Below are 13,117 nucleotides of genomic sequence, written 5' to 3'. Positions count from 1 at the left end.
AATAAGTAGCAGCTGGCTCCGTGGCTTCGTATTCACCGCAGTTTGCGGTGGATACGACGCCACGGAGCCGGCTGCTACATTGAATTATATATGTTGGAGATATAAAAACCCAGCGTATTACAGACTATAAAAAGAAAAATCTGACCAATGAATACCAGGAAAGACACTTTGAACATTTATAAGAGATTTTAATGCAGTATTACACTGACCATACTGAGCAAGTGACTTATTTAGAATTAATTACATTGAAGGAGTGAATTTCCCCGTACACCAGGAATCAAAAAATGTATTCCATTGAGAATTGGATCAACATTTGCGTTAGCTGAGTGGTGATTCATTTGAATCCTAGAGGACGACCAAACTTTACAATCTTAGCCCTGAAGAAGTGCTTGTCCGACGAAACACGTTGGCATCGGCTACAGTCTGTTTTTATGGAAGAAAGAGCTTTTGGAAAAAATGAAGAATTTACTACTACTCCACTGAAGATTCATCATTTGCCGTGATTTAGTTATATTAATAACTGAATAAATTGAAATAATTTTGTGTGATATAATTAAAATATATAGTCAATTTAATTTATTTTGTTAATTATATTAATATTATTTAATTAATTAGGTTATGTTATTTTTTTTAAGTTGATATTTTTTACATCTATATTTTGTACATCAAAATTTTTTAATCAATGTTATTGTATTGTATTGTATTGTATATTACACTTATATAGCGCAGACTGTCACCCTACGGGTATCCTGGTGCTTTAGAAAACCTAATCAGATGGAAACGGCAGAGAGCGGGGCTGGGTAGGGGGCACAGGAGTCTTAGATTTTAGCGAATAGCCAGGTTTTTAGACTCTTTATGAAGCACATCAGAGAGTTGGCTTGCCTGATGTTCTGAGGTAGCTCATTTCACAGACGGGATGCTACTGTACTGAAAGCCCTACCTCCCATCCTGGATTTCTTGAATCTGGTAGTTGTTGCCAGACTCACACTGGACGAGCGAAAGAGCCTGGTGGGCTTATACCAGGTCAATCTTTCCTGCATTGATAGGGGGCCCATACTGTGCAGTGCTCTGTATACAATGAACAGTGATTTAAAGGTGACTCTGTCCCTTATCGGCAACCAGTGAAGGTCTCTCAAAGCCATAGTGGTAGAGGAACTGCGCGGTCTGTTAAGTGCCAGCTTTCCTGCTAAAGACTGGACTCTTTGCAGCCCCTGCAGGAGGTATAATGGGGCAACTACATATAGGGAATTACAATAATCCAGTCTGCACAAGATTATGCTCCTCACCACCAAGGGTCTAGCCTCATTGGGTAGGAGAGGAAGGATCTGTCTAAGTGCTTTTAGCAGGACAAAACATACGCTAATTGTTTTATTGGTTTGCGATACCATTTGAAGATTTTCATCAAGCAGCACCCCCAGGTTATGCACTGTTTTAACTGGGACCAGAAGATCGGTCCCAGGGGAAAACCTGAGCACGCATGGTAATTACTGATTAATTTAGGCATCTCCCCTCGTTATATTACAGAGAGTTTGCATTGAGCCAGCCGGAGACCCGACGCATGCATTCCTGAAAAGTGTCCATAGACACTGCTTGCTTCTCTTCCAGGGAAAACATCAATTGGGTGTCGTCCGCATAATTGATCAGGTCGATCCCATAGAATTTATAATGGGAATCAAGGGCCGCAAATATATATTAAAAAGGATAGGGCTAATTGCCGACCCCTGTGGCACTCCGAGATGAACCAGGGACTTGGCGGAGGCATATGGAGTCATGGTCACTATCTGTTGTCTATCTGACAGATAAGACTGTAGCCATTTCAGAGCTTTGCCTTTCACACCCAGTCTCTCCAATCTGCCTAACAATACTGCGTGGCTTACCGTGTCGAATGCGGCCGACATGTCCAATAGCACTAACACTGATGAGTTACCATTGTCGGCTCGCATTCGTAAAGTATCCAGCACGGTTGCCAACGCAGTTTCCATCCCATGGCCTGGGCGGAACCCAAACTGATCCCTGTCCAATAAGCGGTTATCTTCAAGATAACTCGACAAAGACTTGCTGACAGCCATTTCTCAAATTTTTATAGGGTAGGGCAGGAGAGATATAGGCCTAAAGTGAGCTGGATTTGTTGGATCCAGCGAGGGTTTCTTGAGTAGGGGAGTTACCACTGCCTGCTTCCATACCTCCGGCACTACTCCTTCCTCCAAGGATTGGCAGCAGATCAATCGCATCCATGGAAATATCTCTGGTCCATACTCCTTCCAGATCATATGAGGAAGGGGATCTACGGGGGATCCAGAGGATACACTAAGAGAGAGGCTGTTGAAAAGCTCTTCAGTGAGAGGCTGAAAACTCTCAATGGATGATACTACCCCTGGTTCCTCCTCGGCTATCTGGAGTAATACATCCTGACTGCTGATCTTACCCTGGTGAAGCCCCCCAACAATTTTGGCAATCTTATCTTCAAAGAAGATGGCAATTTCATTGCAAAGTTTTTGTGTTGCGACCACCCTATTGCTCGTACAGACTGGGCTGGAGATATTATGATATTAAAGAGAGCTTTTGTGCTGTTCGATGCTTGAAGTATGGAGGTGGCATAGAAGAGAGCATTCGATTTGGCAATGGTCCCTTTATATTGAGCCTGCACTAGCTACAGCAGTTTCTTATCAGACTCTAAATAGAATCTTCGCCAGTTCCTTTCTGCCTGCCGGCACTGATTACGTAACAGTTTTAGCTCCTCGCTAAACCAGGGGGCTGAAGGTTTCCTTCTGTTCTTTATCTTTTTCAAGGGGACAAGCCTGTCAAGGGTATCAGTGATATGGTTACAATAGGTTTGATAATTCTGGCCCACCGAGTCACCTCGGCCGAAGAGTGTCTGGTTAGGAAAGATTGGGTCTGTTTTATCTTTTGGTAGTTTAGACCAGTCCCTTCCCTTTTGATAGGTCGCTGGGCAGTTATTATTATTCACATGGGCAGATATAGTAATCTTAACATGGATCAGAGAATGGTCAATCCAGCATTGGGGTAGTATACCAATCACCTCCGTCTCGGTCTGATTTGCGAACATAAGGTCCAGCACATGTTCTCCTGAGTGGGTTGATTCCAGTATCAGCTGATCTAGGCCACAGTTCTCACATATGTGTTGTAGGTCCTTCAGGTGACTCCCTAGAGTCCCATTGTCCCATAGGAACAGAAACAGCAATCTGGAGTGAGTCAGGGCAAGGGCAGCAATAGTGTCAACCAGTACCTGGTACTCAGTATCTAGACCCGGAGATCTATAGCAGATCATACCTGTTAGTAGCCTTCCTTTTGTTTCTTGCAGGGTAAAGCCCAGCAGTTCTATCCCTACGACCTCATCAATCTGTAGGGGGGGCAAAGTTCCATCTCTCCTTGAATATAACCCCGACCCCCCACCTCTTCCCAGGGCCCTGGGTTTATGAAACATCTTGTAGCCTCCAGGGCAGGCAAAGCCCAGCTCAACAGAGGAATCAGGACTTGTCCAGGTCTCTGTAATAAAAAGGACATCCAGGTCCATGTCTTCCAGCAGGCCCAACACTTTCTGATGGTGTTTCACCAGAGATCTACTATTGACCAGGCCACACATTAAGGTAGCCGTAGTCTGTAACAAGTCTTTTTGAAGCCCCCCCTTCCTGCTTTCCTATACTCAGCAAAAATTCCTTCGAGTAGTTTATTCTGGCGGTTCTCAAACCGGCAGCATTCTTGGCGCTGGGCGCGGACGGGCGCAGACGGGCTTGTCTGTGGTGCGTTTCCGGCACGTCGCTGCGCGCGTGAACTGCACGCTTGCATTGCCCTTCCTAAATAGGAAGGCAGTTGCAGGCGAGCCAAAGGCTAGAGCGCTAAACAAGATGGCGCTGGGGTGAGGTGTTTTCCCTAATTCCTGCTAAAGCAGCGGAGTGAAGTGAGAAGTATAGAGCATCAATATTTTTGTGATCGATATTTTTGCATCAATATTTTTTTCATCGATATTTAAACATGGAGCCATACAAGGTTGAGCCTTGATGGTGTGGTAGAGCTTAACAAAAATTAGTGTGAATTATCCCAGGCAGATACATCGTGAATGCTCATTCTCTGAGATTGATTTACCTGGTTAGATGTTGGATATCATCTAACCCAGAAGTGTTGAGTAGGAACTGATAATGACAGAAGGTTTATAGGGAGCGCCTGAAAAAACAACAATGGGAAAAGAACATCGAAAACTCTAATTTATTACTTGTCAGCAGTCTATGTTAGAAAAAAGAGGAAAGGAAATGTTATGATGAAACTAACGTCATGATGAAGTACATCACAACTCTGGGTTTAAGTGAATATACTGATTATTCAAAGATGATAATGACACCAGAAATTCAGCGCGATGAAACAATGTCATGTTTCACTGTAGGAGCAATATAAGGAGATATTTATGATAGTGCTCATAAGCGAGCTCTCAGGCTGCTAAATACTAATGCAATATTAATGATTTAATGTACATAATTAAAGCTTCTAATGTCCAGTGCAATGAATTCCTAAGCGGAAAAATATGTAATTAGCAACTTGTAATTACAGATGTCTGGCAGATATAGCACAAAGGTATAAAGCTTGTGCAAGTGGCTCATGAAATCTTGAGGTTTCCTGTATCTTAACCCCTTCCCCGCTCATGACGAGCTGAGGCACATTGGAGCTGTGCTTATGATGAGCTGACCTTGTCATGAACAAGTATAGATCTTACTTTCCAGCACAGGAGGGGAAAACCACTAGCAGCCAAAGTGTTAAAACAAACACAGGTGCTGGCTCAATATGGCGGTAAAATTACGAAGCTCCGATTTTGATGGAAAAACGATAAAAGCCTGTGAGCGAAAAGATAATGGGCAACTTATCATTGGAGATTCTCTGGCCGATATGCAGCGCAAAGATGGCTTGCGCAAATAGTTGTCCTAGTAAATATTTAGATACCTCTGAATGATGGAGCCGAACCAACAATGGAAAGTATCATAAAAGTCCACCGCAGGTGTCATTGGAGATACAAGGAGGGCCTCTGCAGTCGAATGCAGGCCTCAATGTTCCATGGGTACAGGTGCAGGATCCCAATGCCGTGCTTTGAAGAAACACTAAACAAGTTGTTGCTGCGTCACAGGATTTAAATTGAATGAAGGCGGGCACAAGTGATGCAACTGTTTCCGGGACCGACAAAATGCATGTCGGATAGAATGCATAAGCTAAAGAGGCGGAACCAGAGTTTCAGAAGGAGTGGATGGAAGTTAGAGACTACCCAGTCCGCCATATTGGGCTGGTAATAATAAGACGCCATATCGCCGCACCAGAGGAGGTTGGACACCCTGCACAGGACTGCAAGTCCCAGGAGCCTTGCTGATAATCGCCCGCACCTGTGTCATATCCTAACTGCCATTTAACAGCTCGCGGCACGCACTCCGCAGGACGCACGCGGGGTGAAGCCCGGACCAAGGGCGGGCCCGTTCGAGCCTGTTAGAGACTGGATGAGGCCGGGCCGGGCCCTGTCTCTGAGCTTGATAACACTGTAGGTCAGCCCCAGCTAACATATTGTTTGTTCCAATAGAGGTGTTACTAATCGCAAACTCGTGCTTTTCCCAGGGTTAGAGATTAACTAACTTTGAACTGAAGGTTATGACAAACTTCTGCAATGTAGAGGGTTTATTTGTTCAAGGTAACCGGCCAACGGTTAATACATTCAAAGAGTTGAGTAATGCGGTACATACAAATCCTAACCCCCCCCCCAAAATCCCAGCGTCCAGGCAAATGCCATCAATACCACTATCGACTGGGAGAAATGGTGATGTTGTTATTAACCTTGATGCTGGCATAGCTGATGTGGGAGGTAAAGTCGGTGAGCAGGGGAATATGCCTAGTGGACTTGTTCAGGTCAGCTTTTGCACTCGGGGATCGGAGGAAAGTAGACCCTGAGCAGGGTTAGTGGGTGATAATGCACAATTTTGCACATTCACCTACTACTCGTGCCTTAGTAAACCTACCTAATTTGATACTGGGGCCTCATGGCCGAGAACCCCCCCCCCCCCCCCCCCCCCCCCCCAGACGCACGAGGGATTGGACAACAGCTCAACCTTAGAGGGTTCCCGGGTTTTACACCTTCCTTTGGCCGCTGCTCCCTTAGTGGTGGTCCTGAGGAATGTCCCAGTATTGCAGGATGGACAGATCAAAACCACAGAACAGTTGATGGCTAAAACCATGCATTGGCTCACAACACAATTGAAGGATGTTGGGGTTTAGAATTGGGATGTCTGTAATCAGATGATTATGGCCAGACGCTCAGCATGGATAGGACATTCTAGGAAGGATTGGAGAGGGGATTGTGTAGTTGCTAATTTTAATAACGAGCAGGTTGTGAGATTTCAGCTAGACCATTTAGGTGGTAGCAACTTACAGCACCATTCTAGGAAAATCTCTCTTCTACCATTAGGTTTCTTTTATAGACCCTGTCATTCCCCTCTGATAGGGAGGGCAATGCCACATGTAGTGAACCACCTGAGGGCACGGCATAGAATCACACATAGACCATTTGACTTAAATTTAGTTAACAGATTCGCCCCTCTCTCCGGTCTAGATGGCTGTGACTGACTACAATCTGCAAGCCCGTCACTGATAGAGAACACTATTGCCCTGTCTGCTTCCTCCGCTGTGACTGACTTGGGATTCCAGATAGATACCTTAAACTCTCCAGGGAGCAGTACGAACCAGTTATCTACAGTTAGGGGGGTCAGCACTGCTTCTCCCTCATTAAGCATAATATCATGGAATATTTCTGGCCTTCGAACAAAAATGATCTCCTCTGAGTGGTCATGCTTCGTAGAGAACCATGACATCATTATTTTTAAGGAGACTTGGTCAGTGAATACGATTTTCCGCCCTGGGTATTTGACATTTGGTAAACGAGCAATTGCCAGTCATAAAGGGAGACCTTGCGGGGGCTTGCTTATCTGGGCTAAACAGCAGGCAGGTTATCAGGTGGAAGAGCTAATGATAGATAATCCTGATATCCCAGCTATCAAAATCTGTTCTGAACATGAGCTAGATCTCATATTGATCAACGTCTATGCAAGAGGGCTAGTGAGTGGGAAAGCCTCCCCAACCATCAAAACTCGAATCCTTCATTAAACCACTGAAAGGGGAAAATCATCTGGTAATTGCGGGTGATTTCAATTGTACTTTTGAGCCCCTTGGTTTAGAAGATGGAAGGATAACCAGGGACAAGGATACGATTTGGGGTATACCACTCTTAGAGCTTCCCCCAGTTAACAAATGGTCTGAGGCAGACCAACTGGGTGCGGTATCCCTGGAAATGGGCCTTAGGGCCGTAAATGGAAGGTCAAAATCAGATAGTGAGGGTACCCACACCTTCAAAAATGGGATAAGAAGTAGTAGGATCGACTACGTCTTTATTAATTTAGAACTATGGGCAAGGTTAGAGGAAACAGGTCCAGAGTAGAGTTGAGAGTGACCACAACCCCTTAATTTTAATTTAAAAGTAAATGGCCTATCCATGGTAAGGTTAGGCAGTGAAATAGTCACAGCTGATGTAATTATGCCCCAAAACTGCCGTAGACTAAAATGGGCATTGGTCTCAGAAGATGAGGGCACTCTGGACTTGATAAAGTCAACCTTGGAAGACACCTTACTAGCTCTCTCACACCTTAATATGCAAGAGGCCTCTCTTCCTGCCCTTACAAAGGCTCATGAGGAGCTATTTAAAAAGTTGAAAGCCTTTTTTATAAAACAAAACCAAAAGGAATACTAAGCAGTTAATACAGAAATCAGCTAAATGGTACGATGGGGCATGCAGGGCCGCATTCAGACATCTTTCCCAAGTTATTAGGTTGGGACTGCCGCATGAAGTTAGGGAAGCTAGGGTTGTATATAAGCAAACTCAACGAAGGGCAAAGAAGGGCAAAGAAGACCTTCGATGAGACAAGATGGCAGAATTTACTAACTGCAAGCTACGCTCTAAAACCTTGTTGGACATTGCCCTGAGGCTACCCTGCTCACCCCGTCTTTGTGGCCAGCTGCTGTGCTCCACGAGTCCTCCCGCTGCCGCATTTGTCATCGCTGCGGTCGCCGAGCGGAGGACTCATCACCCCCTGCGGTGGCACAGACTGAAAAACGTCATCTAAGCGCCTGGAGGTGCTATAAACTCAGCCTGACCCCGGCAGAGCATGCTACGCTCTAAAACCTTGTTGGACATTGCCCTGGGGCTGCCCTGCTCGCCCCGTCTTTGTGGCCAGCTGCTGTGCTCCACGGGTCCTCCCGCTGCCGCATTTGTCATCGCTGCGGTCGCCGGGCAGGGGACTCGTCGCGCCATCACCCCCAGCGGGGGCACGGACCGGAAAACGTCATCTAAGCACCTGGAGGCGCTATAAACTCAGCCTGACCCCCACCTCGCGTGAGCGAGTGCGGAGCGAGTCGGGCGAAGCCCGGGCAAAGGGCGGGCCCTCTTAGGCCCTCAGAGGCCTGAGGTGACTGGGCTGGGCCAGAGACCCTGGTTGTTAACTCGTCTGAGGACTACGGAACTATAAGCAACCCTCCTTTTCGTACTGTACTTTTACCCTTTTCCTTGGGAGTCCTTGACATTGTCTAAGAGTATAATCGTCACCCCTGAACTGTGGATCCCATCGAGGATCCATTAGTCTGCACCAGCTAATTGCACATATTTGGAGCATATCACTTTGATTGAATAGAGCCTCTGCCTACCTCACCTATTTTGTACATGCTCCAAAAATAGCCTTATTAGAATATAGCTCTCATATTTTTTGTGAACCTTGACATTTGCAGCTCTCAAAAATGACACGCATAACTAGAAGTAAGGCTGCGGCAGGAGGGACAAAGTTGACGGGAACACTTGACGATTTCATAGTACGCACAAATTCATTGATAGATCAAGGAATTGTGCTCATGGAGAGAAGGGTATCTCAAGACCTAGCGTTTGCTAAGAGGTCGTCCATGGGCCACATTGCTGCGGCACGTAGCCCTGAAAACACCTTAAGTAAATCTATTTCCTTGCAGACACACGTGGATGTCCATAATTTCGCCTGTACCCAGCCTGCTTTTCAAGATTTGATCTCTCATGATCCTCAGGCTCCGGCACCTTCGGGAAATATTATGACTGCAGTACAATTAGATACCCAGGTTGAGAGTAGCAACAGTCAAATGAGAGGGAAAAGGGAGGGGGCAATCCCTAAAAATAAGCGTATTAACAATAATAGCTCCACTGCCAAGAAGGTAAAAGCAGCGAATGCGGGGGGTATTAGTGATGATAGTAGTAAAGAGGCAGCCAGGGAAATTCTTAGGGATGAGTCAGAGAAAGAAGAGGTTGGTTCTAAAACCATGCCCCTGACCATTTTAGATGACACCACCCTAGATGACACATTAGCTGACATCTTTTCTAAAAGTACCACAGCTAATAGCACAGGTACAAGAGCAGGAAGGAAAGATCCTTTAATATGTACTTTGACGATATTAATTAAATCCATACTCACTCCCCTAGAAGAGAGGCTTCATGGGATAGAAACCCAACTCCATGAACTGCAGAAGAACATAAAAGCACAGTACACTAGCCAGGCAAAAAGGGTAGCCCATGCAACTTTACCGGCTAATAAACCCCAGACACTTAATAAATGTGTAGCGGAAGGGAAAAAAACAGTATCTAAAACCCCCTTGCCAAACCCCACTTGCTCTGAAGCAAGTAAAGCCTGTGCCAAATCCACTCCGGCAATTGAGGCAACCACAAATAAACCAGCTGCCCCCAATGCACCCACTCATAATCCCGACAAAGCTCAACAAGACAAGACCGGAAAATGTAGAAGCATCCACTTACCACCAGAAGCATGCCCCTACGGGTTGGTCTTGACTGGGGTTCCAGAATTGGCTTCTCAAATTACGGAACCCTTTTGGGCACTTAGAAATAAGGTGTTCCATTGGTTAAACTCCAATCATCCTTTACCACCAGCAATAACTAGTAACAACTTAATGGTTCAGAGGGTTCCCTGGGTGGGTTACATTAGAAAAAGATCTCAGGGGGATTGTGTGGTTGTAACCTTTGAAGACCCTCGAACAGTGGATCATATCTGCTTGGGGGTATCTAGAAACCATGGATCAACGATTGTGGCTAGACCCCTGTCCTACTTCTATATGCCAGCAGAGCAACCAGACAATAGATGGAACTGGACTAGGGACTCCAACTATGTCAGGGGAGGGAGGGGGCATGAAATGTATAGGGATTCGAACCAAATAGCTGGGGAGGGGGCGGAGAAGATGGATGGACTCTAATACAACGAAGGGCTGGGAGAACCCATCATGGTGGCCGTCAGCACTGTGGAGAATGGCTGGGTCCACAGTTTGCTCCACCCTTTATTCCCTGCTACAATCGGTTTAGTGAATTGGAGGCTGTCGACTGACGCCCAGAGCGTGAAGAGGCCCTCTAGTCTTCCCCTTCTTTACCCATTCCCTCAAATCCATCTGATAGTAGCTTACTACAGGAAATGCCTGACATGATTGTAAGAAGCTCAAGTGATAAGAGGCCCCCACATAGCAATGAAATCATAAATTTGACAAAAATTTTGGTGGGGGAGACTAATATATGCAAAAAGGGAGTAGGTCTTAAGAGTAAGAGTAATCAGATCACTGTGTCCACAAAAACCCATGGTAAAACTACATCTGAAAAACATGGGAAGGAAATGGGACATGCCGTCATGGATGAGGCAGCAGTGGCTGAGAATAAAGAAATCTGCAGCCTGATGTTTTGGAACGTGGCAGGCTTAAAACAGAAAATCACTAATCCCTCTTGGGAAACTGTCACAAATAGCCTGGATATCTTGGCCTTGCAAGAAACTTGGACCATTGATCCTATACATCTAAACGGTTATAAAACTTACTGTACGCTGGCAGTGGGGGGAGCATACGGGAGACCTAAGGGCGGTTTAATCACGTACCTCTCAAATCGTCTAACATATGAGAGGGTAAGTTTCTACTCCAAATGAAGTTTTTACCATAAAATGGTGATAGATGGGGGGCGTGGCTACGCACGCGACCGATATGGATGCCTTCGGGTAGAGCTCCGCGCCGAGCTCCCCTTCCCGGCGAAGTTATCCTGTGAACCGCCATCCACAGCCAGCCGATACCCACCGGCGCTACAGTGGGACACCATAACCGAGCACCCCACCGACTCTGGAGGTAATCGGTACACCCGAACCGCACCGCAGGTTTTACGGAGACTCAGCCGCACACGTCGCCTCCAGACCCGGCGTGCGCCCAGGAAAGTCCGAGGCTCCGGCGCGTGCAATAGGCCCGAAAGTGCGGCCTGCAACCAACACTACCGAAACGCACAGGCGTGCAAGGAAAGCACCCAAGACTCAACCCTGGCCAGCTGAGGGTGACGTTCCCTGCGTGCTGCCTGCCTCGATGCTTGCCTAGCTGGGTGGCGGCGGGTAGTCGCGAAACACCGACCGGAACGCTGCGGACCGGAGGCGAGGAGTGGGGGGACAACCCACTGAGCCCAGAGACCGGCAACCAGTCATCACAGCAGCTCAAGGCTGAACCCCAGAACACAGAGATCGCAGAACCAACGCTGCGCAACAGACAGAGGTGAGCGGAGGAGGCCTAGGTGACGGAGGCTGCTAAGGCCGAAGACGCGGTCTGGGAGCAGGCGCTGGTGAGCTTACCTGGAGATAGAGCATCCGCCCGCCATTGGAGTGCGTCAAAGGCACATACACGCCCACAGCTGGGAGAGGACCGGGCAGGACGGACAGAGCGGACAAGCGACACGCAGCATCCCCATCACTAGCTGAGCCACGTGAAATGCCCGGAGGCCTACGGGACCCGTCGCATTACCCACAACACCCCTGGGGAGAGGGTTCCGAGACTGTGCTGCACGCACACGGAGACACGGTGGCCTGGCTGGCACCAGGCGCTGCAGACCACCAACACAGCGGTTGAGGGACAAGCACCTGCCCGCCTACTGGCCACGAACCCTGCGAGACCGACCAGAACTCCACTGCACAGCGGATTCACGCTCTGACTCGCCCTCTGGCGGCAGATCTCGCTGCTGTGGCTGAGCCCGCGCCACGGTACTGATGTCTAACAGACCCAGAACCCGAACCGGGACCGGCAGCGCAAGCTCAAAGGGCAAGATGGACAACTCCGGGAAGAACAATGACCTGGATCAAACAACGGCAAAATTGGACACCATGCTGGCAGCCATGGAAAGGCTAGAAGAATCCATTCAGCTCACTCGCACCTCTCTGGCTACCAAAATCGATAGCGTAATCATAAACCTGACACACTTGAGAGCGGACCATAAAAAATTGGCGGAAAGCACCACGTCCCTGGAAAGTGAAGTGAAGGAACTTCAGCCCCAAGTTGGCCAATCGAACAAACAAATACAGGACCTGCTGAACAGGGTAGAATTTTTGGAAGACAGAGCCGAGGATGCGGAAGGTAGGGCACGAAGGAACAATGTGCGAGTAGTCGGGGTCCCGGAGAAATGGGAAGGAAGGAGTCCAGAGGAGCACATGGAACGGTGGCTGAAGGAAATACTACCGGAGGGGTCACTCTCACCACACTTCGTGGTAGAACGTGCTCACAGAGTCCCTACTAGACCTCTTACAACGGGCTCCAACCCGAGGCCCATGCTGCTCCGTATACTGAACTATAGAGACAGAGATTCCATCCTACGCGAAACGCGCAAACTCCAAGAGATCCGGATTGAGAACGCATCAGTGATGTTATTCCCGGTGAAAAGGCGCCTGAGGCAGCTGGACCTGCAATACTCTCTGCTGTTTCCCGCAAAACTGAGAGTTGTAGCTGGAGAGTGGACCCACTTCTTCACTGACCCAACCGAAGTACAGGCATGGCTAGACAGCAGCACAGATACAGACCCCAGAGCGGCCGCAGGTCCCACACCTCAACGACAATCCGGAGGCCACCTGAGGAGACGCAGACCCCGCCAAAGATCACAGACCAGAGCTCGAGGAGTGGCGAGGACGCCCCCCCAGCAGATGCCGCACAGCAGGAGAAACAAGATGCCCTTCGCCTGGTGATGGAACTCAGCCGTTCCCCTGCGCAGAGCGAAATGGCG

The sequence above is a fragment of the Lissotriton vulgaris genome, chromosome 1_1 (assembly GCF_964263255.1).
Source record: "Lissotriton vulgaris chromosome 1_1, aLisVul1.2, whole genome shotgun sequence".
Classification (NCBI taxonomy): Eukaryota; Metazoa; Chordata; class Amphibia; order Caudata; family Salamandridae; genus Lissotriton; species Lissotriton vulgaris.
The sequence above is the reverse complement of the archived record's forward strand: the minus strand, read 5'-3'. Positions refer to the sequence as shown.